This window comes from Carcharodon carcharias, chromosome 19 (genome assembly GCF_017639515.1).
Source record: "Carcharodon carcharias isolate sCarCar2 chromosome 19, sCarCar2.pri, whole genome shotgun sequence".
NCBI lineage: Eukaryota > Metazoa > Chordata > Chondrichthyes > Lamniformes > Lamnidae > Carcharodon > Carcharodon carcharias.
In genome coordinates this window covers 55,779,313-55,807,250 of record NC_054485.1, presented here as the reverse complement: position 1 = coordinate 55,807,250, position 27,938 = coordinate 55,779,313, and the positions used below count along the sequence as shown (strand labels likewise).

Below are 27,938 nucleotides of genomic sequence, written 5' to 3'. Positions count from 1 at the left end.
CGATAAAGCACACACTCGGTTTAGGGATTTCCAGCCCCAGTCGCACAGGGAGCGCATAGCGCTTCCTTGCGAACGTCACGCTGGGCAGGCGTTAATCGGCCCGCCAATGTAAAATGGTGGCGCACCCCCGATTGGAGGTGCACCTCCATGAGCCTGCTCTCAAATAATCCCCCCGTTGGGGAAAATTCTGCCCAAACTTCCTCTCCAAACCAACATGACCCTAACTTGAATTATATCTCTGTTCATTCATCATCGCTGGGTAATCTTTGAATTCACTTTACACCATTGTGGAAGCACCAGCAATAGAAGGACTGCAGTGGTTCAAGAAGATGCCCATCGCCACATTCCCAAGATGGCTAAGGATAGGTGATTCATGCAGCTGCTACCATCACTCACATCCCTCGAGAAAGAAAAACCTAAGAAAAGTTATCAGCATTTTAGGTGAACCTTGATTATCTGGTGGAAGGACTCCCTGCGAGTATTGGAATATGCCGGATAATTGAAAGCCCCGAAGTTAAACTACTGATATCAAGGAATATGTCTCCCTCCAGTTCACTCAATTCAGATGTCTCCAGTAGGATTCCTCTCAGCTATTTTACTGGCAAGACCAGCTGGTGCTGGATCAAAACAATGGAGATGAGCGAAAGAAACAAAAAAAAACTTCCTGTTATTCACAAAAATTCTCAGTTAATTGAGAAAATGAAAAATAAGAGCACAAATGATTGGGGTTTCACTGCATTGTACAAAGTGCACGCAGAATGTATTATATTGTTTTATCTGTTATAAAATCAGCTTCTTAAAAAGAAATAAGCAACTGAGAAAAATCATAGCTTTGTTATCCTGATCTATAGTGTGCGACGTCTGATCAGACACCAAATTCTGAGAATATGCTTTACGTATCATCTTATGGGCAGGATCTTCCATGACCGCCGGTGTCGGGCATGTCTGGAGGCGTAATTGGGCAATCTGGCGCGATCAGTTTCACAACAGCGTGTTTCCTGCCATCGGACATCGGGAACCTCATTGTAATACATCTGCATATCATTATTAGGTCTGCCCGCCAGAATCATCCCCCCGCCGTTGGATCGTCTGCCCATATCGGCGGGAAAGTATGCTGATGTGTTTCACTGTAGCATATAAATGGCGTGAACTTGGCGGGCTTTAAGAGGAACTCGGAGGGAAGTGCACAGTAATGTTGTGTAGTGCTCACCAGGGTCGCCTGTTGGACTTCAAGCTTGAGGCGCATTGGTGGGGATAGAGGGCAAGGACTGCTCTGCAGTTGAATGTAGCACACAAGCATTCTGGGTGGGAGTAGGGTGGCTGAAGGAAGCAGCTATGCATTAGGTTCGCATTAAATAAAGTGACCATTCCTCCGCAACTGTGACAGTTCAAGCGCAGCCATTGACATGGTTGGAGTCGGGCTTTTAGCTTATCTGCCCACTCAAGCAACACAGAAGCATCAAAGTGCCACTAAATGCTCCAGAGCTTTTCACCCCACGAGCACAGACTGCAAAGTAATGAGTGTTCCAGTGGACAGTTGGACGACTGCGTACACTTGCAAAGCTGGCCATGGAGCAGTCACTGGTGGAGGCGCCACAGCCCCTTGTAATGTTAGCACCCTGGTTTGGACCAGTATCCCTGATGGTTCAAGCTAACAGTGCTACCTTGCAGCGCAGGTCAGGAGAATACCTGCGCCTGAGCTGAGAGCACAGAATGCAGTTCAATGAGCAAAGCTGCCACCAATTGGTGGGGTGGAGTGAGGTGCAGATGGATGGGGTTTCACTAATCGTGGGCCATCCAAGTGGTGGCCAGCACTTTATGTGATGCATTAAGGTGCATTTACACTTAACCAAGACAGGACACCCATGCTAACTTACATGCCTCTCTCTTTCATCCTGCAGGAGGAGTAATCAGGATCATGAGCCTGATGAACTAGCTATATGCCTCGTGCTGTATAGAGAGCGAGGATGACGGAGAACAGAGCGACTCAGGCACCTGGCTGCGCAGAGGGAGGAGCAGCACCCTCAGGAAGTGGGGGCTGGGGCTCCCGCACACACCACCAAAGAGCCACAGCGAGCCATTGCTGCTTGGTGCTTAGCAACACCCAGGGTCTACAGATGCTGCCTTTCATTCCTGCAGATGACCGAGAACCAGTGTTACTGAAGACCGCGCATGTTTAGGGAACTGGTCAGTCATATCTGCTACCTGCTGCAGGATTTAGTGCCACTGGGACACGGAGGGCATCCACTGCCAGTGGCTATGAAAGTGACAGCAGCGCTCAATTTCTAGACTAGTGACTCCTTTCATGGATCCATAGGTGACCTCTGTGGGATATCACAAGCCTCCACCCACAAATGCATCCATGAGGACACGGATTCCATCTTCGCAAGGGCACACAACTTTGAGCATTTTGCCTGGGGCCAGGTCAGACAGGATGCAAGAGCAATTGGATTTGCCCAGATCTCGGGTATCCGACAGACGCAGGGTCCCATCAACTGAACTCACGTAGTGTTCAGGTCTCTGTCACAGAACACAGTCAACTACATCAACTGCAAGGGATTTCATTCACTGAATGTGCAGCTGGTGTGCAACCACTGGAAACGCATCCAGCAGGTCTGCTCATGGGTTCCAGGGATTGTGCATGACTCCTACATCTGCAGTCGGTCACAGATCCCTGAAGTTTCCAGGGTCCACAGAAGGTGCATGGACAGCTCCTCGGGCACAAGGGCTACCCACAGAGGACGTGGCTGATGACACCCATGTGGCGGCCTCATACTGCAGCAGAGCGAAGGCATAATGAGGCTCATGCTGCAGCTCGCAATTTGGTGGAGCAGATGATTGGGATGCTGAAAATGAGGTTCTGGTGCTTGGATGGGTTTGGTGAAGCCCTGCAATATTGATCACAGAGGGTGTCATGCATCATCATTGCCTGCTGCACCCTTTACAACCTGGTGCCACAACAGGGAGAGGAGCTGACTGAGGAGGAGATGAAGTAGCTGGAGTTCTCCTCGGATGAGGAGGACGCCGACAGGGATGAGGGTGAGGAGGTCCTCGAAGGTGGCAATGATGGGGATGAGGGCCTCACACTAGCCAAATAAGGAAGGCGCCCTCAGGAGACCCTCATAGCTGAGAGGTTCGTGGAAGATGATGATGACATGCAGTGAGGATCCTCACATTGCATCTGCGAATGTTTGACTCCAGTCTGGCTTATGGCAGTATGCATACCCTCTGCGATAATGCTCCTGTTATGGAGATGCAGTGGAGGCCCTGATAGTCACTCAGTTGCAGGAGGATGATGACGACATGTAGTGAGGACACTCCATAGATCTTCACATAACCTCTGAGAATGTGTGACTCCAGTCTGGCCAAGGGCAGCTCACTTGTACTCCAAGATCAGGGTCATATCATAGAAGCACAGTCATGAAACTTTAGAAGTCATGATCCTTTGTCCGCTTTCAGCACCTGAGCCCTTCAGGTGCACAGTGTCATTGGTCACAGAAGCTGAAGAGATGGGGGCCAGCCCTACCTTAAAGTTGCTGAGAGAGAATGATGGAACTCTGTGACGCCTGCCCCCACTACATTCTGGCGGAAATGACGAGCACCGTTAAGGCGCAGGCGTCAGTAATGTGTCCAGGGAGTGTGAGGCTGGACCATCACTTTGGTCTGAAGCCCACACAGAGCACAGTGAAGAGGCCCTGGACCGAGACACCTGTCCTTATCTTGTGCAGAAAGGTTCCACATCTGACTAAAATTAACACTGCTCATCAGAACAGGGAGCCCTAGGCAGGGTGACATTCTTGGGAGTTAATTGACAATAGTGAACAGTATGTACAAGTGATTAACACCCCTGCCCAGGCATTTGCTTAACTTTCCTACCCTGCCGCTACATCTTGGTGCACCCCAGACATCCACAGCAGAGGTGGAGGCAGCCTGCTGACTGCTATGCCCTGTCTGTGATGACCTTAGCGGGCGTCCTCTGGAGGGCTGAGACCTGGAGGGCCCCAGCCTGCTTTCAGGTACCTGCTGTGTAGCAGTGTCACCCTCCTTAGCCTGTGGAGCTGGAGTTGCTGAGGTCACAGGAAAAGTGGTTTCAGATGGGCCAGACACTCCCTGAATCACCTGAATGGATAGCCCCGGGGGGAACCTGCTAATATTCCTCCCTATGGGTGCCCAAGCACCCCAAGCTGGCTCCGTGAGCGGAAGGGGTAGCTGGAGTGAAATCGAGCTGCCCAGCACCCCTCTCGCAGACATATAGTTGGAGGCCAACTATAGCTCCAGCGATGAAGTTGAGCTTGTGCAGCAATGCAGGAGTGACGTCCTGAAAAAAGGTCTCCATGGTGGCCGCCATCCTACCAGTGTTGACTTCGGTGCATTGGCATGCAGGTGCTATCACTTCAGCCTGAAGAGGGACAGACTCCTCCATCATGCCTTGCAGTCTGAGGAGTGCAGCAGACATCCCTTCCTGATGTTCCTGAGCTTGCCTTTGCAGCTCCAGCAACTGTGACATGACCGCGTCCAGAGGCTTGTCATCTGACTCAGATTCAGCAATATTCTGGCTGCCAGAAGTCCTCTGAGTGCCAGACACCTGGGAAGGCCCTGCCGCCACCTGCTGTGGATCAGACAGTGCAACGTGCTCACCAGATTGTGATTCCGAGGCTACTCTAAAGCTAGGCCCCATCGTGGTGTGTGTCTCTGCGCTGGTGGTGGGTGTGGGTGAGCGCTGTGACAGGACTTCAAGAAGGGTGCCTCCAGGTTCCTCTTCAAAGGCTTCTTTGGAGCTTGATTGGAGGCCCTGGGTCATGGATTCTGTCAGCTGTTTCCCAGGTGTACCTGCGGAAGCAAGGAGAGATACATTGTGCATAGCAGGGACCTATGAAACAGGACAGATCACTCACAGAATGGTTGTCTGATGGATGTTGCACTGTTGGATCCTCACTTAGTAGAGGTCAGCCGACCTCACCGTCAACACAGGACTGGTCCAGATCATCGCTGGCCAGCTGGATGGCTCTGTTTTCAAAGTTTATAAGGACTTTGATTTCATCAGTCCTCCGCTGGTCTATGACCTCTCCCTCTTGTTGTGTGCCAACTTGTCCTGAATGAATAGAGACAGAGAGAGTGTAAGCAGGATGCCTGGCAGGCCAGATGATAAAGATACCTGGCATGTGTGGGTGGTGAGTGGTCCCATGGACAGGATGAGAACAATGAAGGTGTGTATGAGAGAGTGAATGATGCTGCTCCTTAAACAGGCAGTGAGTGAGATCCCTGTGAATGTGTGGTGGGTTTGTGAGTGTGTGAGTTGAGAGTGTGAGAAAAGTGACTTACCTTGTGGAATGGAGGAGACCATTCATCCTCTTGCAACACTGGTTGGCTGTCCTCTTTTGAAAAGCGCTGGTACAGACCACAGCTGCCACTGCCTCCCAAGCTTGTTTGCTCACGCCACTACCCATCCTACGGCCAGAGCGGGGGTAGAGGACATCGTGGCGGGCCTCCACGGCATCCAAAAGACATTCCAATGCGTGTTGCTAAACCTGCGGGTTGCAGTCTTTTTGCCTTTCGTGCACATCTTCTCTGCAGCAGTCAGAGGCTGGAAACACTGAGATGTATGTGTGCAACTAGAATTTAAATATGGCACCCGGCGTGATGAAGCAGTGAAGTGATGGCGTGGTGAGTGAATGATAGCCTGCTCACCATGGAAGCGGCGTGTTTCCCGGAAATGCGTAAGTAATGCAGCAGGTTTGGGATAATACGGCGTGAAAACCCGTCATCATGGCAGCCAGGTAAAACATCATTTTACCCGCCTGCTACCGCACTTCGTGCAAATCTGGGGCGATTCCACCCATTGTTTAATTTGCAAATTATAGATTTTTGAAACATCTTTTTGATGTTACAGTCAATGAAATATTCCTATTCAAATGCTATTTCTCTTTAAAAACAAAATGGAAATGACAAGCTTTAAGGAGGTATAATTCCTGAAGGAGGAAATCACTGGAGTAAATCAAAAAGCATTCAGATATTCTAAACATGCAAACTGAAGCGTGGCATCACCTTAATTACAAGCTAAACAAATAGCATGGAGGTTGCTGTTATGAATGGTGGAACAGACTGAACCAGCTCTCAGGTAAAACACATCCTTTAAATAAAACAAAAGCAAAATATATCAGATGCTGGAAATCAGAAATTAGAACAGAGAATGCTGGAACTGCACAGCAGACCAGGCAGCATCTGTGGAGAGAGAAACAGAGTTGACATCAGAACTGGAAGAATTTTGAGATGCAACAATTATTAACCAAGTTCAGAGGCATGGAAAGAACGGAATTATGAGGAGAAAGAACAAAAGGGAAGGTTTGTGAATAGGCAGAAGGCAGGGGTGATTAAAACCAAAAGGAATATTGGTGCAAGGCAAATTGGGCTTGGAATGTGACAAGTGCAGAAGCAAAAGATGGATCTAGAGAACCACTATTTGAACCACCCTCTTCCTCCCTTCCTTCAATCACTTCCTTTGCATTTGTTTAAAACCGCCTCCATCTCTAACTTATTTCATTTCTGATGAAAGGTCATTGACTTGAAACATTAGCTTTATTTTTTTCTCTCCAGGGGTATACATAATCTGCTTTGAATTTCCAGCACTTTCTGTTTCTTTTTATTTCCTTTAAGTATAAACAGAGTTCAATGAACTATGTGAAAGACCTAAAAGCATTTGGCCCCGATTGAGGAAATCAGAAATAAGAAAAATAAACTATTTTAAAATACATCAAATGGCAAGGCAATTTCACATCTAAAAATGAATTGGAAAAAATATTATTACAGACAACGAGAATGTAATTGTCAAACGCTTTGCAGATCTGGGTTCAGGTCCCTCCCAGAAAGAGAGTATAAGGGTTGTCAAATGGGTTCAACAGTTAGTTCAGACAACAGAAAAAGCTTTCAATTTTATCTAATTTTTAAAAGAAAAAGTAAAGTTAACCAAACATGGCTGAATCAGAATTTGCCCAAATATATATGAAATCTAAATTGTCCCAGTTAAAAGCTTACTCAGTGGAATGACTTGTTGCAATAATTCAACAGACAAGAAGCCTGATTTTCATTTCTCATTGCCCTCACTCCTAACCCTAGAAGCACAGCAAGAAATATTCCTGACCTCAAATAAACATTCTGATAGATATACAATTAAAATAAATGTTTATACCAACCAGGGCAGAGTGCAATGTTGCAGAGCTTGGTTTGGAGCTCTGGGCCCTGACACGCTTTCCCTCCATGTTGTGGAGCAACGCACATCCGAGATCTGGTTCTCGATCCTCTCCCACAGGTAACTGAGCACAAACTCCATGGCGACCATTCCTCCCACAGACCATGTACTACAACACATTGTAAATCACATGAGGGATCTGTCACCACAGATTGCTAAAATAACAAATACAACTCTTTCTTCCTGAAGACGACAGACCTACTATAGTATAAAATATGAAAACATGCCTCTTTGGTGATGTTTTCTTACTGAAATAGATAACTGTTAGCATATCTGAGGATTTTTTTGGGACATTGTTGTTCTCTTAACGTTATCAAATTAAAATTCAAAACTTCTTACTGATACTTTGACAGAAAGTATCTCACCTAAAATTTCAATTTTGGTGTAATTTCAGTGCTTGCAGCGGAGAGTCATGCTCAAACAGAACTAATGCTCCAGCCTGCACTCTTTCAAGCACCTGTCATGGATCCTGGAGTACTGAATTTACTCTACCAAATTCATATTTAAGGAGTACCAGAATCAATCATTGAATCTTTTCAAAACTGTAATTACTTTCAACCTTCCCAGAGCAATTTAACACCTCTGATACAATGCTTAAAAAAAAGGATGATAGGGTTTTGAAAGTTGCAGTGACAATTTTAAGAAGCCTGTATTTGTCAAACTTAAAATAGTGGACTGAAATAAACACTGCTGTTATTTCTACACCATACAATATTTGCACAAGTGTTCCAATGCCAGATGCCAAGACTTTAGTTGTGCCATGATTTGGAGGCAACAAGGGGAGGCCAAGTGTTTCCCCGCCGGGAGAGGTGAAGCAGACAACATTGCATGAACCATTGTCCTTCCCAAGGCATCGTTGTGGCACATTCCCTGATTAAGTTACTGAGGAACAAAGAGTTTCAAATACTGCTTCTCCCTATCCCCTGGTGGAACACAGTAGGTGGTTTGGGAAAATGTGGGGAAAGGGAAGGAAAAAAATAATCAGCTAAAAGATTTAAAATGACAGGCCCTGGATATGTACAGAGTATATTTGTGAGCTGCCTGGATCAAGCGATTTTATGGCAAAATCCTAATACGTTCCTCCTTCCATAACATAACCAGCAAAGTTCTTTTGAGGCAATTTATCACCAGGGCCTTAGCCTGATTTGATTACTCTTTTCATTGCATTAACTTGTATTTAGGCTGCATTCCTGATTGTAAACGCATTTCAAATTCTGTTACATAAACAAAATTATCGGACACCTATTTGTGTTCCTGAGCAAGTAGTTTGTGCTGAGTACAACGTGGTGAGGGGAGATTGTGCTACGTATTACAGGAGTGTTTAGTTTGTTCAATATCTTGAATGGCAAAGGGCCAGGAAGAGTTAATGGAAATCTTAGAAAAACATGATCGCATAAGCATTTTTAAAAATCATAACAAATATGTGTGCACATGCTCAAGTTTAGGCATTGGAACCTGTATTGCTTTTCGACCTTGGAAATGGTTGTGTGCAAAAATGAAGCACACCTCTAGGATGGCAAGCTGGCATGATAGGAAGTTGGTATCATGTAGGTTGAACAGGTTACAGATTCAAAGAGTATGAGTGCGAGATGAAGATCTTAGAAAGATAAGCAAGTGTAATCACTGCCAAACTGTATGTGAACATGCAAAATAGTTTGAAAGTTTTAAAAGTGAAGGCAGTGGAGACACATGAGCAAAATAAAAGGAAAAGAGAGAATCATTTTTCAAGCCTACAGAATCATGGGGCTCAACTTTCACACTGAATTTGCACGATCTTCAATGTGTGCAATGGAAAGTGCCCAGCCTATCTGAGTGAAATATATTTTAAGTAACATCTGAACAAAAAAAAAATACCAAATCCTTATTCGGGAACAGTATGCAACCAGGCTATGCACAACAACTACTGGGGAAATACTGTACGCTACACCCAGGTGCTGTATCTAAGGCCTATTGAACTTTACCCCATCATTTAATTTTTGTTAAGTTATTCCCCAAAAACGCTGAAAAATGCCTTTCAGTGCACCCTTATTTACATTCTGGACACTTTGGTCTTGCAGTTTCCTTTTGGTTTCAGCATATTATATAGTTCTATAATTTTTAAAAAAAATGAATTTATGATAGCTATTATTAGAGCTCACCCAGCCTCAATTTCTTCTTTGAAATTAAATATCATGCATGCTAATTAACTTGTGGTGAGGTGTCATGATGTGTGATAGCACCAGTTACTTTTGACTTAAAGCTGTCATAAACTTCCACACAAATCCCAAAACAAATCAAGAACAATTCCAACAGGAACTAAAGTATCTTCTTCATTGGGGGAACAATTCTTCAAAAACAGTAAGAGCTGTAATCCAGGAGAAGCAAGGTCCTCGGGTGCTTCAAAACAAAATTGGTCAAAAATATCGTCCTCTGCAGCTACCAAATTTAGCCAATGGATGTGTGTTTCATGTAGCTTTGTAAACTAGGATCTAAGAGATGCTCAGAAAGTAGTTGAAGAATGAATGGAATGTCTCTAGGTCTATTTCCAGCTAGATGGTTGCAGCAAAGAATGTATTTCCAATCACAAACAAGAAACTTAAACAAAGCCAATTACTTTATTTTGCGGGGAGAGCTGACTGAGGTTGATTGAGTAAACAGACTAAAAGGTATGGCAGAATGGCAGTAAGTAAACAGTGGAAAATATGTAAAGAAACAATTCAAAATGTTCATCAAAAATAAATTTCATTGATAAACTAAGGGCAGAATTTTGCCCTTGGCATGCAGGATCGGCAGGGACGGGCGGGGGCAGTCGGGATGATGACCACTGCTCACGATGAGCAGAGCTCCACGATTTTACATGGGCAGTCCAATTAAGGACCACCCAGCGTGATATGCAGCCTGCGAATGAGCACAAAGGGGCAGGCGGGGCAGTGGCATGATGTCCACCGGGTCCAATGGCAGCCTGGTGACAGATTCAAATGTGGCCTCGGCAACCCCTTTAAGGCTGCCACAGAAGGACACAGAAGTCCTGTGAATGGAGACCATAGCGGGTGGATATGGCAGATGGGAGGGCAGGCCAGCGGTGCAGTCGGCCCTGCATTTCTTGGATGAGTGCCTCACAGCCCTTCTGGAGGAGGTGCCAGCGAGGAGAGGAACCTGTGTCCCCCGGGACGGGAGGAGGAGGCCACCCCACCTCACCAAAAAGGCCTGAGAGTAGGTGGCATCCAGGGTCAGCAGCCATGACGTTGTGAGGCGCACATGGGTGCAGTGCCGGAAGTACTTCAATGATCTCCTGCGATCGGGAGAGGTGAGTACCTTGTTGGCATGGGTCACTTTGCAGAACAGTTAAGAGCTGCCCATCGCCCCTGTGGACCTCAGAGCGGTTAGAGTGTGAGTGGCAAATATCAATGAGGCACCATCTGGGCAAGGGGGTGAGTCCTGGCTGCTTGGACTGAGCGCCTTGAGGTTCCAAGGTCACGAATCAGCTGAGGCCTGCCAGATTGCAATGGCGCTGCAGTTAGAGAGTGAACTAATCAATGCTCCTCTGCCTTTTCAGAAGAAAATATCCCATAACAATGCTGAGAGGACGTGGACTGGCGGGATGCCCCCACACCACCTCATCCTCAGGTGATACGAGCAGAAGGCCCTGGAGCTGGAGTGGCGCCATGCACCTCGGTCAAGCACCTGCAGTGAGGTTGGGGTGCCAGAGGAAGGTAAGAGTTCAGTGCACTGGAGTGAGAATGTAGGTTATTGCAACCATTTCAGTGTAGTCTCTATACTGATGTGAGCCTCGAACCTAGAATCCCCATTGATAATCGAAAGACGAGGGCACCATGATGCATATTTGTGTCTCATTAGGATGCCAGGCATGCACAGTGCAAGTTTCATAACTTAAACTAATGCATGTCCTTCTTCTCCCTTTTAGACTCACCAGCAGCCGTTCGTTATGAGGAGCCTGAAGGCCCATTCTTGACCCCTTAGGACCACCATGCTCACCACACACCTGCACCACACCCTCTCTGTCAAGCAGGCACCAGCGCAGATACCAGCACCTCAGTGGGCATAACATTGCCGTGTAGTATATCAGTGCACGTTGGTGAGGGCACTTCACACTTGCTTGAAGTGCAGACGGAAGCAGAGAGTGCTCAGGGCGCCGGCAGTCAGAGGACTGCTGGAGACCAGGACAATGCTCAGTCGATGGCCGATGATGAGCCTCTGGAGTCGTCCATGAGGCAGCAGATGCTGGATGTCCAGCAGGGTGTGCGGGAGGGTCTGGCTGAGATACATGAGGGAATGCATGTCATGGTCTCCGTTGTGAAGGAGTCTCTGCGGAGCGTAAGTACTGCATTGACCCTCATGGCCGAGCACAATGCCTCCTCCATGGAAAGAGTGACAACTCTCACGGAGATGCTCCTCCAGGGCATCAATCAAGGGCTCCTGGCGATGCCCTTGGACTTGTAAGCCCTCACACTGGCAATGACTTCGCTGATCAGCGTCAGTGTGGGAGGTGGATTGGGCACCCAGTATCCTAGCTAGGTGACTGTCCATCAATGATGAGCAGGGAGGTCCAAAGCAACCTGACATTGACGCATGAGCTGCCTGTCATCTCTGCAGTCTCCTGCTCTGGATGATGGCAGCAGCTCCTCTGCCAGTGACCGTGGCATCTGATGAGGCTGCAGCAACTGGGCAGATGCCAGCCGTGGCACTGGCCACTTCCTCCCAGGTGGGGTCTGCACAGGTTCCACGGGCCAGAGTCATCAAGGCTAACAAGACAGCAGAGTGAACAGGCTGTCTCTAATGCTGGTGCCAGGGAGGGGGAAATACCTAGATCTGTAAGTGAAAACTTAAAGCACTTTAAGCACAAGACGGCCTTATCATGGGTGACATTTGGTTCTCCCATTTTTCTTTCCTTTTTTTAACTGTGTGATGGAAAACACCGGTTAATGTTAATTTCTGCAATGTTTCACATTCACAAGTAAATAAGATGTTATTTTGTGCAACTGGCCTCTGTATGATTCATTTGTTCTGTAGGTGCATGGTAGGCAATGTTATGATGTAACATGTGTCTCTTGAAACTTTATTGCAATGGCACATAGTGTATGTTGTTGACCAAGGAACTGGTCCTATCAAGGATCAAATATGGAGCCTGCAGCCCTGGCATGAGGTGGTGGTTCTTATTTGGTAGCCTAGCTGAAGGAGCGTTGGATCAAAGCGTCCCAGGTGTCCCTGCCTACTCTGGAGGTTGCCCAGGTCAGTGCCTATGCCCTCAGCGTTCTTCTCAACATGCTCATCCTCAGACTCACTACAGACTCACTCATCATCTATTGACTGTGCAGCTGTGTCAAGGTCTCCACTACGTCACCCATTGCGAGTGCCAGATTGTGGAGAGTGCAGTATGCACACACGATCTAGGGGGTATTGCAGTGTGCTGCCTGAACAGTCCAGGCATTGGAAGCACATCTTGAGAAGACCTATGGTGCTCTCTACCATCACCCTTGTGAAGGCATGGCTCCTGTTGTACCGCTGCTCGGCCTCCATTCTTGGATGGCGGACAGACGTCATGAGCCACCTTTTGAGGGGATAGCCCTTGTCACCCAGCAGCCATCTATCCAGTTGGGCTGGAGCACTGAAGAGCCTCAGCACCTGGGAGTGCCTCAGGATGTAAGTGTCATGGGGGCTGCGAGGGTACCTTGCACACACTTGCAGGATCTGCATCTTGTGATCACATTCTATCTGCACGTTCATGGAGTAGAATCCCTTCCTGTTGACGAAGGCTTCGGGCTCACCCGCTAGTGCCTTGACGGCCACATGTGTACAGTCTATTGCACCCTGGACACAGGGGAACCCAGCAATCACTGCAAAATCTCTGGCTCGTTCTGCCTGGCTGGCCTGGTCCAAACGGTAATGAATAAAAGTCAATGCACACCTGAACAGAGCATCTGTCACCAGTTTGATGCAACTGTGGGCAGCTGATTGGGACACTCCACAAAGATCCCGCACTGGGGTCTTGGGGTGTCCACCCACACAGTTGGAGCTGATCTCAGGGCCGATGGAGGTCACTGTCTCCATTGAGAGATGGAGCCTCCATCGGTATTGCATCTCAGACATTTGGGGTAGCTATAAACTAAAAACCCTATAAACCCTGGCAGCAAGATATTGGCATCTTCTGCGGCCCCTTCTGCCTTGTAATTCCTGTTGGTCCTGCACCTCTTGTGCCTGCACCTCTCCTCCCACAGGTCACTCCCCTGGAAACTGAATTGGGACACCTGGCCTCCTCCCCCTTCTGGCTCTCTCTTCCTCCTCAGAGGAGGTGCCTCCAGTGGAGACCACAATCCCCATTACCAGGGTAAGGGAAGGCTGTCTGATACCTGGAAGGCCCCACGCGGTGTGAATCTTCCAGGGGTCTGGAAAACAACACTGAGTACTGAATTGAAGCCTCTAAAGTCTTTGAATGCAGCTCTGAAGCAAAACGAAGCTGTCCTGTTCACAGAAGCAGCCAGCAGCAAGTGATATCCTGCGCTCCCCACTAATCACTTTGACAAGGCCACTGGCCCCTCTAATCCCACCCGTAGATGAGGTTTTGAAAATTGTAGCCTGCCTGCCTGCCCATTTTGCCCATGCAACGGCCTAAAAATTGCATGGTCTATGTAAAGTCGGAGACATTTGATGTCTCAAGGGCCTTAACTGACCATTTAATTAATGGCGAGGATACCTCCGTCTCCATCACGTGCCTACCTAGTGAAATATCGCAAGAGTGCATGTTGACATCAGCACGCTCGGCCAACATCAATGTGCTTTATTTAACACTGGAGCGGGTGTGGCGCACGCCTGCCCGCTGAACTATAAATTCTGCCCTAAAACTCAACAAGAAAAATACATCTGTGCCTTACTAAGGAGGTTAAAGATAACATTAGACTAAAAGAAGGGCTTTAAAATGTTGCAAAAAAGTATGGTAAGTTTGAGGATTGGGAGTGTTTTAGAAACCAGCAAAAAACCACAAAAATTTGATGAAAAGGGAAAAAATAGAATGAGAGTAAACTAGCCAGGAATATAGAAACAAATTGTAAGAGCTTCTTCCAAGTCTGTTAAAAAGAGAAGAGTAGCTAAAGTAAGCATTGGTTCCTTACAGGCAGATACAGGAGAAATTATTATAAGAAATGGCAGAGACATTGAACAAATATTTTGTGCTTGTCTTCATAGTAGAAGACACACTTACATACCAGAAAAAGAGGGTAATCAAGGGGCTCAAAAGAGTAAGGAAATTAGAGTAATTAATATCAGCAGAGAAAAGGTACTGGAGAAACTTAAGGGACTAAAATCCAACAAATCTCTGGGACCTGATGAGCTACAGTCTGGAATTCTAAAACAGAGATCTGTGGAGATAATGGATGCACTGGTAATGATTTTCCCAGTTCCCTAGATTCTAGAATGGTCCCAATGAATCGGAAGTTAGCAAAATTAAATCAATATTCAAAAAAGAGGGAGAGAGAAAACAGGAAACTTACGGACCAGTTAGCCTGACATCAGTTGTCGGGATAGGGCTGGAATCTACTATTAAGGAAGTCTTAACAATGCACTTAGATAATCATAGCATGATTGGACAAAGTCAGCATGGTTTTACTAGAGGGAAAATAAAAGCAAAATACTGTGGATGCTGCAGATCTGAAATAAAACCTGAAAGTGCTAGAAAAACTCAACCAGTCTGGCAGCATCCATGGAGAAAGAAACAGAGTTACCATTTCAAGTCCAACATGACACATAAATTTTTGAGGATTTAGAGTCGATGAAGGGGAATCAGTAGATGTAGTATACCAGGATTTCCAAAAGGCATTTATTTGATAAGATACATCACAAAAGGTTAATACACAAGAGAAGGGCTCATTTAGTTGGGGTAATGTATAGCATGGTTAGAGGTTTGGTTAATGGACAGGAAGCTAAGAATATATATACATAAGGACATATGAATTAGGAGTAGGCCATTTGGATCCTCGAACCTGCTCCGCCATTCAATAAAATCATGGGCTGAATTCGATTCTTCATTGACAAAGGAGTCAAAGGGAATAGGTGCTCAGCTCCACTTTCCTTATTATCCCCAGTATCCTTTGGATCCCTTGTCAACCAAGAATCTATCTAATTCAGCCTTAATAATATTCAATGGCTCTGCCTCCACCAATCTCTGGGGAAAAGAATATCACAGACTCATGACCCTTTGAGAGAAAAAAATTCTCCTCATCCCCATCTTAAATGGGAGACCCCTTATTTTAAACTCTGTCCCCTTGTTCTGGTCTCTCCAACAGGAGGAATTATCCTTTCAGCATCCAAAAAAAAATCAGCCCTGCCCACGGTATTTTCAAGTTGGCAGGCTGTAACTAGTGGATTGCAGCAAGGATCAAGGCCTCAGCTATTTACAATCTATATTAATGACTCAGACAAAGACACAAGTAATGTATCTAAGTTTTCTGTTAATAAAAAGCTAGATGGCAATGCAAGCTGTGAGGAGGATTCAAAAAGGCTGAAAGGAGATAGAGACAGGTTAAGTGAGTGGCAACAAGGTGGCAGATGTAGCATAATGTGGGGAGATATGAGGTTATTCACTTTGGTCAGAAGAGTAGGAAAGCAGAATAATTTAATAATATTTATAAATATTGATGTTTAGCAGGACTTGCATTCGTAAAAGGAACACAGAAAATTAGCATGCAGGTACTGCAAACAATTAGGAAGGCAAATGGCATGTTGACCTTTATCACAAGGGGATTGGTAAAAAAGAATGAAGAAGTCTTGCTGCAATGTACAGGGCTTTGGTGAGACCACACCTGGAATAGTGTGCGCTGTTTTAGTCTCCATATTTAACGAAGGATATGCTTGTATGGGGGCAGTACATCAAAACTTCACTAGATTGATCCCCGGGGTGTGTGGGCTATCCTGTGTTGAGAGATTGAGCAAATTGTGTCTATACTCTCTGGAGTTTAAGAGAATAAGAGCTGATCTCATTGAAAGACGCAAGATTCTCAAGAGGCTTAATAGGGTAGACACTGTAAAACTGTTTCCCCTAGCTGGGAAATCTACAATATGAGACACAGTCTCAGGATAAGGGGTTGATCATTTAGGACTGAGATGAAGAGAAATATTTTCACTAGAAGGATTGTGAATATTCGGAATTACTACCTCAGAGGGTTGTGGATACTCCATCACTGAATATATTTAAGTTGAGATAGACAGCTTTTTGATCTCTCAGGGAACCAAGGGATATATGGAGAGGCAAGAAAGTGGAGATGAAGCTGAAGATCAGATCTTATCGAATGGCGGAGCAGGCTCAATGGGCCATATAGTCTACTATTGCCCCTATTTCTAATGTTCTTATATCATCAATTATTTTGTTCATCCCTCTGTAAGCATGAATACTGTGGACTTACAGTTTATTTCTGATCAACATAGCGATAGATAAAAAAAGAGGGAATATCAATTTCCTGATTTAAATGTAACTAGAAAAGGTGCACATGGAGAAACTCATGATAAATCCTAACAAGTATTCTATCCCTATACCAAATTACATAATGCTGACCTCATCACAAGGTAATTATGGATGGGGGAGGCCATTTAGCCCATTTTGGTTCTTTCATCCAGAGATGCTAATAATCCCTCCCCCACAATGCTTCCTAAATTACTCCAGTATTTTGGCAAGTGTTGCTTTGTCGAAAACAAACGTTAATTCTTCTTTCTGTGAAGTGAAATCTCCTAAAAATATCAGTCCCAAAATGATCTTTAGCTAGTTTGAACCTGTGTCTCCAATTATACAGCTGCAGTTTAATTTAAAGTAACTGTTCCAAGTAAAGTTTTTCTACACCTGTAACAATCTTACATCACTCAATAAGATCAGTCTATAACTAAGATCTGCAAATTACTAACACTACAACTCAAAACTACTGCTAATACATATGTAGTGTAACTTTAAATTGTGTGTTGGGGGGCTCATGAAAAAGGTTCATTAGCCAATGAACATAAAAGTGTAAAGTGGTACGTGTAAAAGAAAGCTTTGAAAAAATGTACTCTGTTGATAAATTTCTCCTATATAAAAACAGTCTGGATTGAAAGCTAATAAAAGTGTCAATAATCCAGGCCCTTTGAAATTTCAAAAACAACAAACCACAAGCACTTGAAACCAATTGGGCTATGCAATGATCAGAGTGCCTCAGCTGTCAATCAAACAATATTTACATTGGGGAGCAGGTGTTCTGTTATTCCAATAGATATCTGGGCTCTCAGTTAAGCCTTATTACGTACACTTAGCAGCTCAGGATCATCCTTGGAAGGCTAGGTAGCCTTGGAGCATCTGGCTGTTCTTTTAGCGGATAAGAACTCTGCCATTGCTCACTGTAAAGCAAGTAGACATTTCTTGCAGTCTTTTCCAGCATTATGCAAATATTTCATTGCCAATGGAAGTTTTCCAGAGGCAGGAGCAGCACTGCAAACCTCAGTGCCCTCATGGCAGCATGCCTAGAGCTTTGCAATGTGCATCAAGGAGGACAAACTTCAATCACTGGTTCTTGCGTGAACATCTGAAGACTGATCTGAATCCAGATTGCGGCATCCCTCAACAGGCCAGCCCTCGTGCAAGAATAATGCCCAGAGCTCATCCTCATACTGAGTCCCCAGTCATGTTCTTTAAGACTCTGCGATTTGTCACTCTGTCATGGATGCGGACTTGCAAGACAAGTCACCTCTGTGTGCACAGAGAGAGCTTCAGCAGCACAGTCGTCTAATCATTGACAAGCACTCATGACCCAGCTTTCGTCTGGAGCTTCCCAACTTCACATCCAGCATTGCTTTAGCATCTAGGTGTCAGGTGCCCCAGTAGATCTCAACACAGCATTTAGACATTACTTAGTAACTTCACTGATAATAAAGCGCACATATCAGGTGTACTGAAGCTTCATTCTGATCCTATTTGAGGCCTCCACATTTTTATTCCAGCGGTTTCAGATATACACAAGGAAGCCTGATGGCTATCATGATCAGATAACCATGTTGATTGCCTTCAGAGAGCCAACTCAGGGATTCTGTCACACCACGCTAGCCAGACCTTCAGTTGCAAGCTAGTATCCTCCCATTTAATTGGTCGGCATCTTAAGACTAGGCGCATACCTCAAATCTCGCATAGTCATGGCCGCCTGGCAGACAGTTCAAGAGTCGCAAAGTGCTAGCTAGGTCCATAGCTCAGCATCATGAACGGGGAGAGTGGGAAGAACTGTTATATGGTAATGTCCAGCTGTACCGGCAATCATGATGTCACACCACAGACCACCATGAGCGGTTAGGGTCCCCGACTATTACTCAAAATGTAACCCACACCCAAGCCTGACAGACATTACTTGGAGGGCATTGGAAAATGCACCGAGTTACAATGACTCCAATGTGGGTCACCATTAAAACCATTAGGATCCACATAGAACAGACTTATTGCAACAGCATCAAGAGAATAAACAAACCTGCAAAATCTATACTCATGAGGCCATATGAAATGTTCCTCTGACACAAGTATAAGATATGTATGCCCAACTACCATGTTGATAGAGCATCAGGCTTTACTTATGTCATTGCTGTGAACAGAAAAGTGACTCACTGTACTGAAAGTGTGCAAAACACTATAGACCTGAGGGACACGATGAGAGATAACTGAGGAGGAGGGGGCATCTGTTACACTTGTATGACTTCTGAGCAATGCATCAGAAAGAACAACCATTCACTAGATGAGACTTTCAGACATGCAAAATATATTTACAGTTTGCAAGGTATATCCAGTGAGCGAACACCCATGCCACCACTGTACTTTCAGTATTTCTTAATTTTTCTTATCCTACCTCCAAATCTAGATGCATTCCCGACAACCGTAGCAGAGGGGGAGGCAGCCAGCTGACTGTTATGCCCGTTCTTTGTAATTTTCTTGGTGGGCATCTTTTGGAGGCCTGAGGCCTAAAGGGCCCTAGCCTGCTTTGGATTTCCTGCTGTGGGATAGGTGCACCCTCCTTGGCCTGAGGAGCTGGAGTTGCTGGGGTCACGGGCAGAGGGGACTGGCAGCGGCTGGACAGCCAGGAGAGTCCTGGGTGGATTGTCCAAGGATGTCTGGCTGACGCTCCTCCTCCCTGTGAGTGCTTGAAGGCCCCTCTCTGACTCTTTAAAGACAAGGGGCACCCAGAGGGAGATCGAGGTGCCCTGAGTCCCTCTCGCATACCCACTGGTGGATCCCATTCATGGATATAGCAATGTTGTGCAGGTCTGAGCACTTATCTGGCACAAATTGCTGGACCAGGGTCATGGAGGCGGGCGCCACCTTTCCAATTATAAACTCAATGCGCAGGCATGATGGTGCCATGACATCAGACAGAATGTGAATGGACTCCTCCATCCTCTGATCTGCTGACGGCCTCTAATAACTCTGTCTGCTTTATCCTTGGTCTTTGGAGCTCCAACATCTCTCTGAGGGTCGATTCTAGGGTCTCGTCATCGGACTCAGACTCAGCAACAGCCTGGCCTCTAGTACTCCTACGAGTGTCGGTGACCTTGGCTGTCATTGCTCCTGCCTACCATGAACCCGAATCTGTGCTGCTCTCACCAGATGGTGACGCCAAGCCTGATCTAAAATTAAGTCCCACCTAAGTTTGTGTCTTTGTGGTGGAGGGTGCAGGTGAACACAGTGACGGCTCAACATCTAATGGATCCTCAGGATTCTCATCCGAGGTGGTCTGGAGGCTGCGGCTGATAGGCTGACTGATGGTGTGTCTCCTTTTTTGCTGGTGGCTGCAACAGAGAGAAGATACAATTAGCGATTGACTGGATAGTCAACTACTTTAAAGGGCACTCACAGTTTTGGAGGGTGTGCGAAGGCTAGTCTATGGAGCCTCACTGCCGCTGCCTGCTGTGAACCCAAATCTGTGCTGCTCTCACCAGACAGTGACCTTGAGCCTGATCAAAACTATGTCCCACCGAAGTATGTGTCCCTGCACTGGTGGAGGGTGCAAGTAAACGCAATGACGGCTCAGCATTTAATGGGTCCTCAGGATTCTCATCCGAGATGGTCTGGGGGCTGGAGCTGACAGGCTGGCTGATGGTGTGTCTCCTTTTTTGCTGGTGGTGCAATAGACAGAAGATATAATTAGCGATTGGCTGGATAGTCACTAACTTTAAAGAGCACTCACAGTTTTGGGTGGTGTGCGAAGGCTACTGGATGGAGCCTCACTAACTTGTTGGGAGATGCTGATTTCGCCTTCAGCACAGGAACGGTCCCTGTCCTTGGTGGCCAGCTCTGCCATCTGCTCTTCATTGGGGTGAGTGCCTTGAGCACTGCATCCCCCCTTCCTGTCTGGGATCTCACCCTCTTGTTGTAGCTGGTCTTGTCCTACATAAAGACAGATAGATAGACTGTGAGCATGGCAGATGCCAAAGCATACCTGCCTTCTGTGTGCGCTAAGTGGAACTATGTCAGGGCTGAAGATGCAACTTGTGCAGGATGTGACAAGAGATCAAGATTTCAAAGTATGTGTGAGAGAATCAGTGATGATGTCCCTTGGGTTGGTAGTGTGTGAGATCCCAGAGGACTGTAAACCTATGAATGCCTGATGGCCTTCTGAGAGTGAGGAGAAGGTTAACTTATCCTGGCAGAGATCATTCATCTTCTTCCTGCAGTGGAGAGCGACTCTCTTCTGAGGTCTGCAGGTGCTGACCGCACTGGCGTTCTCCTCCCAAGCCTTGGTGGTAAGGACCTCTGACTCCCATCACGGGGGTAAAAGACCTCCCACCAATCCTCGAATGCCTGGAGGAGTGTCACTAGGCACTTGTTGCTGAACTTCAGGGCAGATGGTTTGGTTCTTCTTGGGGTAATTCTGGTGTTTGCCACGACAAGTCCTGGGCTGCAGAGAGTGAATGTGTGCACAGGTGCCATTTAAATATGATACCCGGAAATACGACCCGATGAAATATTGTGAGGGCGGTCAAATCCCAGCTCACCCTGCCACGAGATATGACGTGCTGTTCGTTTATGGACACATAATGAAGTGAAAAGCGGACATTCTGGCGCAGTGACCCACACCGCTTGCCATTGGGAACCGAACCAACTTCCCGGCCCACCATTGCACTTAGCCTCTGGAGTGTAAAACTCCATCCATCGTTCCAAGTCAGGATGGTGTGTGACCTGGAGGGGAACTTGCAAGTGATGGTGTTGCCATGAATCTGCTGCCCTTGTCCGTCTAGCTGGTAGATATTACAGATTTGGAAGGTGCTGTTGAAGGAGCTTTGGTAAATTGCTCTGCTTGTAGATGGCGAGCACTGCTATCATTGATGAAGGGAATTTATATTTAAGATCATGAGTGGGATGGCAATTGAGTGGGCTGCTTTGTGCTGAATGGTATCAAGCCTCTTGAGTGTTACTGGAGCTGTATTCATCCAGACAAGTGGAGAGTATTGCATCACACTCCTGGCTTGTGACTTGTAGATGGTGGGCAGGCTTTGCAGAGTCAGGAAGGGAGTTTTACTGACCACAGAATTCCCAGCCCTTGACCTGCTGTTGTAACCACAGGATTTATATTGTTGGTCCAGTTTAGATTCTGGTCAATGGTGACCTCCAGAATGTTGATGGTACGGGAATCAATGCCATTGAAGATCAAGGGGAGATGGTTAGATTCTCTATTGTTGGAAATGGTCATTGCCTGGCACTTCTGTGGCACCAATGGTACTTGCCAATTATCAACCCAAGCCTGATGTTGTTCAGTGCTTGCTGCATGCAGGCACAGACTTCTTCAGTGTTTGAGGAGTTGAGAATGGTACTGTGTAATCAACAACATTCTTTCATGCTTCTGATCTTATGATTAGAGGTTATTGAAGAAGCAGTTAAAGATGGTTCAGCCTAGGACACTGTCCTGGGAATTTTTGCAGCAATATCCTGGGGCTGAGATGATTGCCCTCCAACTAGCAAAACCATCTTCCCTTATGCTAGGTATGACTCCAACAGGTGGAGATGTTTGCCACTGTTTCCCATTCAATTTTGCTAGGGTCCCTTGATACTGCGCTCAGATAAATGCTGGCTTAAGGTTAGGGGTAACCTCCCCTCTTGAGTTCAGCTCTTTTGTTCACATTTGGGCCAAAGCTGGAATGAGATCTGGAGTCAATCGACCTGACAAAATCCAAACTAAGCATTGATGAGCAGGTTATTGCTTAATGAGTGCTGCATGAAAGTACTGACAATGAGATCTTCCATTACTTTGATGATAATTGAAAGTAGGCTGATGGGGCAGTAATTTGTCAGGTTGGATTTGTCCTGTTTTGTGGACAGATCATACCTCGGCAATTTTCCACGTACAGTTACAGCATGGCTAGGGGCATAACTATTTCTGGAGTAAAAGTCTTCAGTACTATGGATGGGATGTTCTCAGGGCCCATATCCCACATTGCTGTACCCTGTGCGTTTAGCCTTTTCTTGATGTCACATGGAGTGAATGAATTGGCTAAAGACTGGTATCTGTGGTGTTGAAGGCTTCGGGACAAGGGCAAGATGGATCATCCACTTGGCACTACTAGCTGAAGAGAGTTGCAAATGCTTCAGCCTTGTCTTTTGCACTGAAGTTCTGGGCTCCTCCATCATTGAGGGTGGGGATGTTAATGTAACCTCTTCCTCCAGTAAGCTATTTCATTATCCACTGGGTGTGCCAGACTGCAGAGCATTGTTCTGACCTGTAGGTTGTGGGATCACCTAGCTCTGTCTATGGCATGCTGCATCTGCCTTTTGGCATGTACCTAGTCCTGTGTTGTAGCTTCACCAGGTTGACATCTCATATCTAGGTATGCTTGATGCTGTTCCTGGCATACTCCCCCACACTCCCAATTGAACCAGGCTTGAATGTAATGGTTATAGCCTCCTGTCAATCATATGATATATAATTCTGATGAAGCACCATGAGTGCACAAGCCTAAATGCCCCACCAACCAAAACTCCATTTACCTACTCATTGTGTACCTCTTCAGATACCTTTGCACCTGAGTGCAACTGTTCCTTACTGAACATTGGCAGCGACTTATAAAGTCAGCCACGAGGATGCACAGGAAGTATGCAGGAATGATTTTTTTTGGCTTCTTTCTGGGAGGTGTCATAGTCTCTGGCTGCTGAGGACAGGAGGACTCAAATCTGTGACACTAAACATTAGCCCTCCTAACAATCAACAACACCAAAGATTCCCACATTTCCAAGAAATGTTATTGAAGGATCATATTGTTGTTGGTCAGAACATTTAGACATTTGCTAATTTGTCACTTTGTTTTCAGCCTGGATGTTCATCCCATGGTCTTTCCAGCAAGTTTCCTATTCTATTTTTAGTTTTCTAATTTCCTACACTCTGTTGTGAAAATAGGAAAAGCCTAACTTTGCATCTAATTACGAGCTGCTTAAGTACTAATTTCTTCAGTATAAATATTCCTGTTTACATTCAAGGATGTATATCACTGCCTAAGTCGGTTACAATAAAACCCTGTAGGTCAATCAAGTGAGATGATGGGCAGAGTTTTCCAGTCCATCCCTGTGGGGTTTCTTGCCAGCGTGAAATGACGGCTGGAACATGTGCACCCACCCGTTATGGCATGTTGTCATTTCCGCCAGAGGCTGGCATGGAACCATGTTGCATCCCCTTGAAGACCGGACCAGAATTGTCTCCCCATCCAAGTCTCCGTGCTGCCAGCGGGACATCACACCGATCTGGAACACATCCGGACCAATATGCAGATGTTGGTACTCACCTGGAAGAAGGCCTAGGGCAGCTCCCAGAGATCAGAAGATGGAGGCCTCCAGCGACTGTGAACCCTGGAACACCACGTGCAACAGTGGGTGAGTGGAACATCAACCACGTGGATCTTCTTGCCACAGGCTCTTCCAGCTGCAGCAGCTTCCAGGAGTTGGATCTTTTAGCTGCACCCACTTCCAGAAGGTGGATCCTTAAGCTGCAGGTGTTCCAGGAAGTAGATCCTCCAGCTGCAGGTGGACAGCTGCATGTGGCACTGTTGGGCAGTGATGGTCTGTTCTGGGGAAGGGGTTAGACAGTGAGGAGAGGTGGAATGAGTGTGGAGGCCTAAAGGGCAGGTGAGGGGAGGTTGCAGGTGGTAGGAGAGAGAGAGAGATGTTGTGTGGGTCAAGGAATGTGTGAACTGGTATGGAGTGGGGGAGTGGGAAGGGCCGTGATGTTGTGCAGATTGTGCATGTGTGAATGGGAATGGCGGGGATGTGCAGATGTGAATGGCATGGGAAGAAGAGGGGAAAGGGGTCCAGAGGGAAGGGCCCATAGTGTCAACTGCTGAGTCCTGGGCGGCATAGAGGGAATTGGTGATAGGAAGAGATGGTGAGGCTAAAAGGGGACAGTGGAAGACGATAGGGTGGGAGGGTGAGGGTTCGGCAATGACGGGTGAAGGGGTGCTGAGCGTTGTTGGAAGGGATACGCAAGTAAAAGCAAATTCTGGGGGTAGGCAGGATGGGGGCTAGGGAAGCATATCTATTGTAATGGGGGTGGGCTCCTCAGGAAGGTAAGGGACATGGACATTCACCTGCATGGGACGGAGGATGATGGGAACCAGTTGCAGGGTAACTGTGGGAAAGTCAAATGTTACACCTGGGAGGGGTCAAATAGTTATAGGGGGTAGGGTGTGAGTCACAGGGGGAAGGTCAAAGGTATTGGACTGGACATTGAATGTTACACGCACCATAGCCACTCACAGCTATGAAGAGCCTCCCAGTGGAGATCTCGGGGTGTTTCATGGGAGTTGGGTCAGTGGAGGTGGCAGGCCAGCAGGTCATCTCAACCGGACAACTGTAGTAGTTAAAATGCTAGAGCATTAGAACAGATAAACATGCAAAGAGCAAAGGTTCAGTGTGCACAGGACACTTCCTGCACACGGCTCGCAAGGGCAGTGGCAAATGCCTTTGTCTCCCTACACATGCATGATTGCAGAGGACATGGACTCAGCCAGGGAAGTCCCTCTGAAGATGGAGGAGGTGGGGAATGCACACAGTGAAGGACTATGAAACACAAGTAAACCACTTCAGACCTCATTAAAGTGCAAGGGTGCTCTATTTACAAGTGTCATAACATTAACATTCATAGTGCAACCAGGCAACCACATGTGAAATCAAAACTTCTGAATCTTAAGTTTCCTACCACTTCTTCTAGGTTGTCCCCCATATTTGTAGTAGGGGTGGAGGCAGCCTGCTGAGCAGGTTGCCCTGTTGTCTTGGATGACCTTGGCAATCATCCTCTGGAGCTCCAAGGTCTGGAGAGCCTTGGTTTACTTTGGCTGTCCTGCTATGTGGCAGCTGCTCCCTCTGCGGTCACAGAAGACGAAGCTGAAGGTATCACAGGCAAGGGGGATTTCAAAGGGCCGGACACCCTCATAGAGTCCTGTGGAAGCCCCAAGGGTGTCCAACAGCCATTTTTCTTCCCTTTGGGTGCCCGAGGGGCCACTGTGACTCCTCTCGTGCAGCCACTGCCAAAGCTCACCCATGGCTATAGTGATGGAGTGCAGGTCTGTGCGCATCTCCAGTAGAAACTGGGCATTCTGCTGGATCAGGTTCTCCATGGTGTCCACCACCCTCCTCATGGAGACTTTGATGCGTGCACATGTCAGCATCAATTCATCAGCCAGCAGACTCCTCCGTGCCACACTGTTGAGGGCCTCTGACTCCTCTGCCTGTTGTTCTCCCGCCTCTTGCAGCTCCCCCAGCATCTTGTGCAAGGCCCATCCCAGAGGCTTGTCATCTGACTTGGACGTCGCAGATGCCTCTTCCCCAACGGTCCTCTGAGTGCCGAAGAATTTGGTTGACCCTACCTCTTCCTGCCGCAGACGTGTCCATGCGGTGACTACCAGAAAATGAAACCCTGACTGAACTACATCTGGTACCCACCAAGGTGTGTGTCTCTGCGTTGGTAAGTGGTGCAGGTGACTGATGTGACGCCTCTATAGGTGCACTTTCTTCCTCCTCCCCAACGTTCTTGGTCCTCTGTGGGCTGGAGGAGCTGCTAGACAGGGTTTCCTCTTCTGCCATTGCACTCTTCCTGCTAGCACCTATAATTGCAAGAGGACAGATTGAGTGACCGCATGAGCTGCCTTCAACATGGAGGAACGGATGACCATTAGGTTTCTATGTGGCTACATTATGCATAGATCCTTACTGGATGGAGGCCGCCTGCCAACCTTTCTATCTGCACAGGCTAAGTCTGGTTCCTCCCTTGCCAGTTGGGCTTTCTGTTCCTCAAAATCAGTGAGTTCCTTGAGGTCAGGCCAGCCCCCTCCAAACTTCTCCCTCTCTCTCTCTTTCTCCTATTGTGCGTCAACTTTTCCTGCACAAAGAAAGAAGATGGGGTTGAGACCATTTTGGTTTCATGTATCTTCCCATGCTTCCACTCTTACAAATAACCCACTGGATTGTGTTAGATGTGATTGATGCAATGGAGATTGTCCACAAGGGTTCTGGGTCAGCATCTTCCAGAGCAGTTAAAACATGCAGATGGAAAGATAAGGCATGTCTTTAGCAGTGCTTCCTGGTGCCCTCAACACCTAACCCCCTTGCCCCACTCCAGTTCCCAAACAGCATCTGAGCTCTCTGAGTGTAGAAGGGTCAGAGACCCAATGGCCTCTCCACTTGCAGACTAGATGGACTGCAGGTGGGCTATGAAGCATCACCTTATAAAGTTGAGTAGATCTTTTATAAATGGGCGGCACAGATGGTGCCCTTGTCACTGAGGCCCGTGTCCTCTCTACCATTCGATGAGCAGTTGCAGGTTCATTACCCTGGCAGAGCAGATGAGGTCATTCGTCCATTTTCTGGACAACAGCGCAGTACTCTGGTGGAGATGCTGGGCACTAGCCACCCTGGAGACTTCCTCCCATGCAGGGTTGGCCTGCAGCTCAGCCTCCTTCTGCCACCCTCAGGGTAAAGGGCGACCCTCCTGGCCTCCACTGCATTGAGCAGCACTTCAACAGAAGCGTCACTGAATCTGGGGACCAAAGCTCCCTGTGATCGGCAGGCCATCTCCTCTTTTAGTGGTGGGTAAGTTGATGTCCAGGCGTCTTTTAAATAAGGCACCCGGGTATGACAGCAGGGTACGCACCATCCAACTCGCCCTGCTGCGCAAAACATGGAAAACTTCTGATTCCATAATTAATTAGGCCAGCATCACGTGATTCAGCGCGAATTCCCACTGCCCTCCATGGCAGGAAACACTCCCGGTTCTCACCTCCGCCACAGGACTTGGGCTCAGAATGGAAAATTTTGCCCGAAATATTTGTTTTTGCCAATCTCACTGAAATGATATAAGCCAGAAGCACAACATGAGCTATGGAGAAGAGTAAATTGAAGAAGAGAGTGGCACAGCTGAATTTTTATGATGAGTAACATCATAGCGAGAGTTTCACCAATGAGACATTGCACGTCAATATTTTTCAGGTAAGGGTGTAGAAATTTTAGACCAAATGAAATGCACGATCACATATCTTCAGCAAGAGAAAGTTCAAAACTATAACCCAGTCACTGAGGTTCAGGAGACATTTAGTAAAATAGCCCCTCAATTTTCCTGGGCTGTCCATTTATCATGGAGACCTTCTGAAATGAATGACTTCTTTCATATTTTCCAGTTAACAAGAATAATTATTTACAATGTAAATATTGAAATCACAAGCACAGAGGATA

General features: G+C 46.8%; 1 protein-coding gene across 1 annotated transcript in view; it reads right to left on the bottom strand.

The window, feature by feature from the left end:
• adgrb2 (adhesion G protein-coupled receptor B2) overlaps positions 1–27,938 on the bottom strand; it is a 1,120,188-nt gene that overhangs the window by 747,248 nt on the left and 345,002 nt on the right. The gene's annotated exons all lie outside the window — the stretch shown is intronic.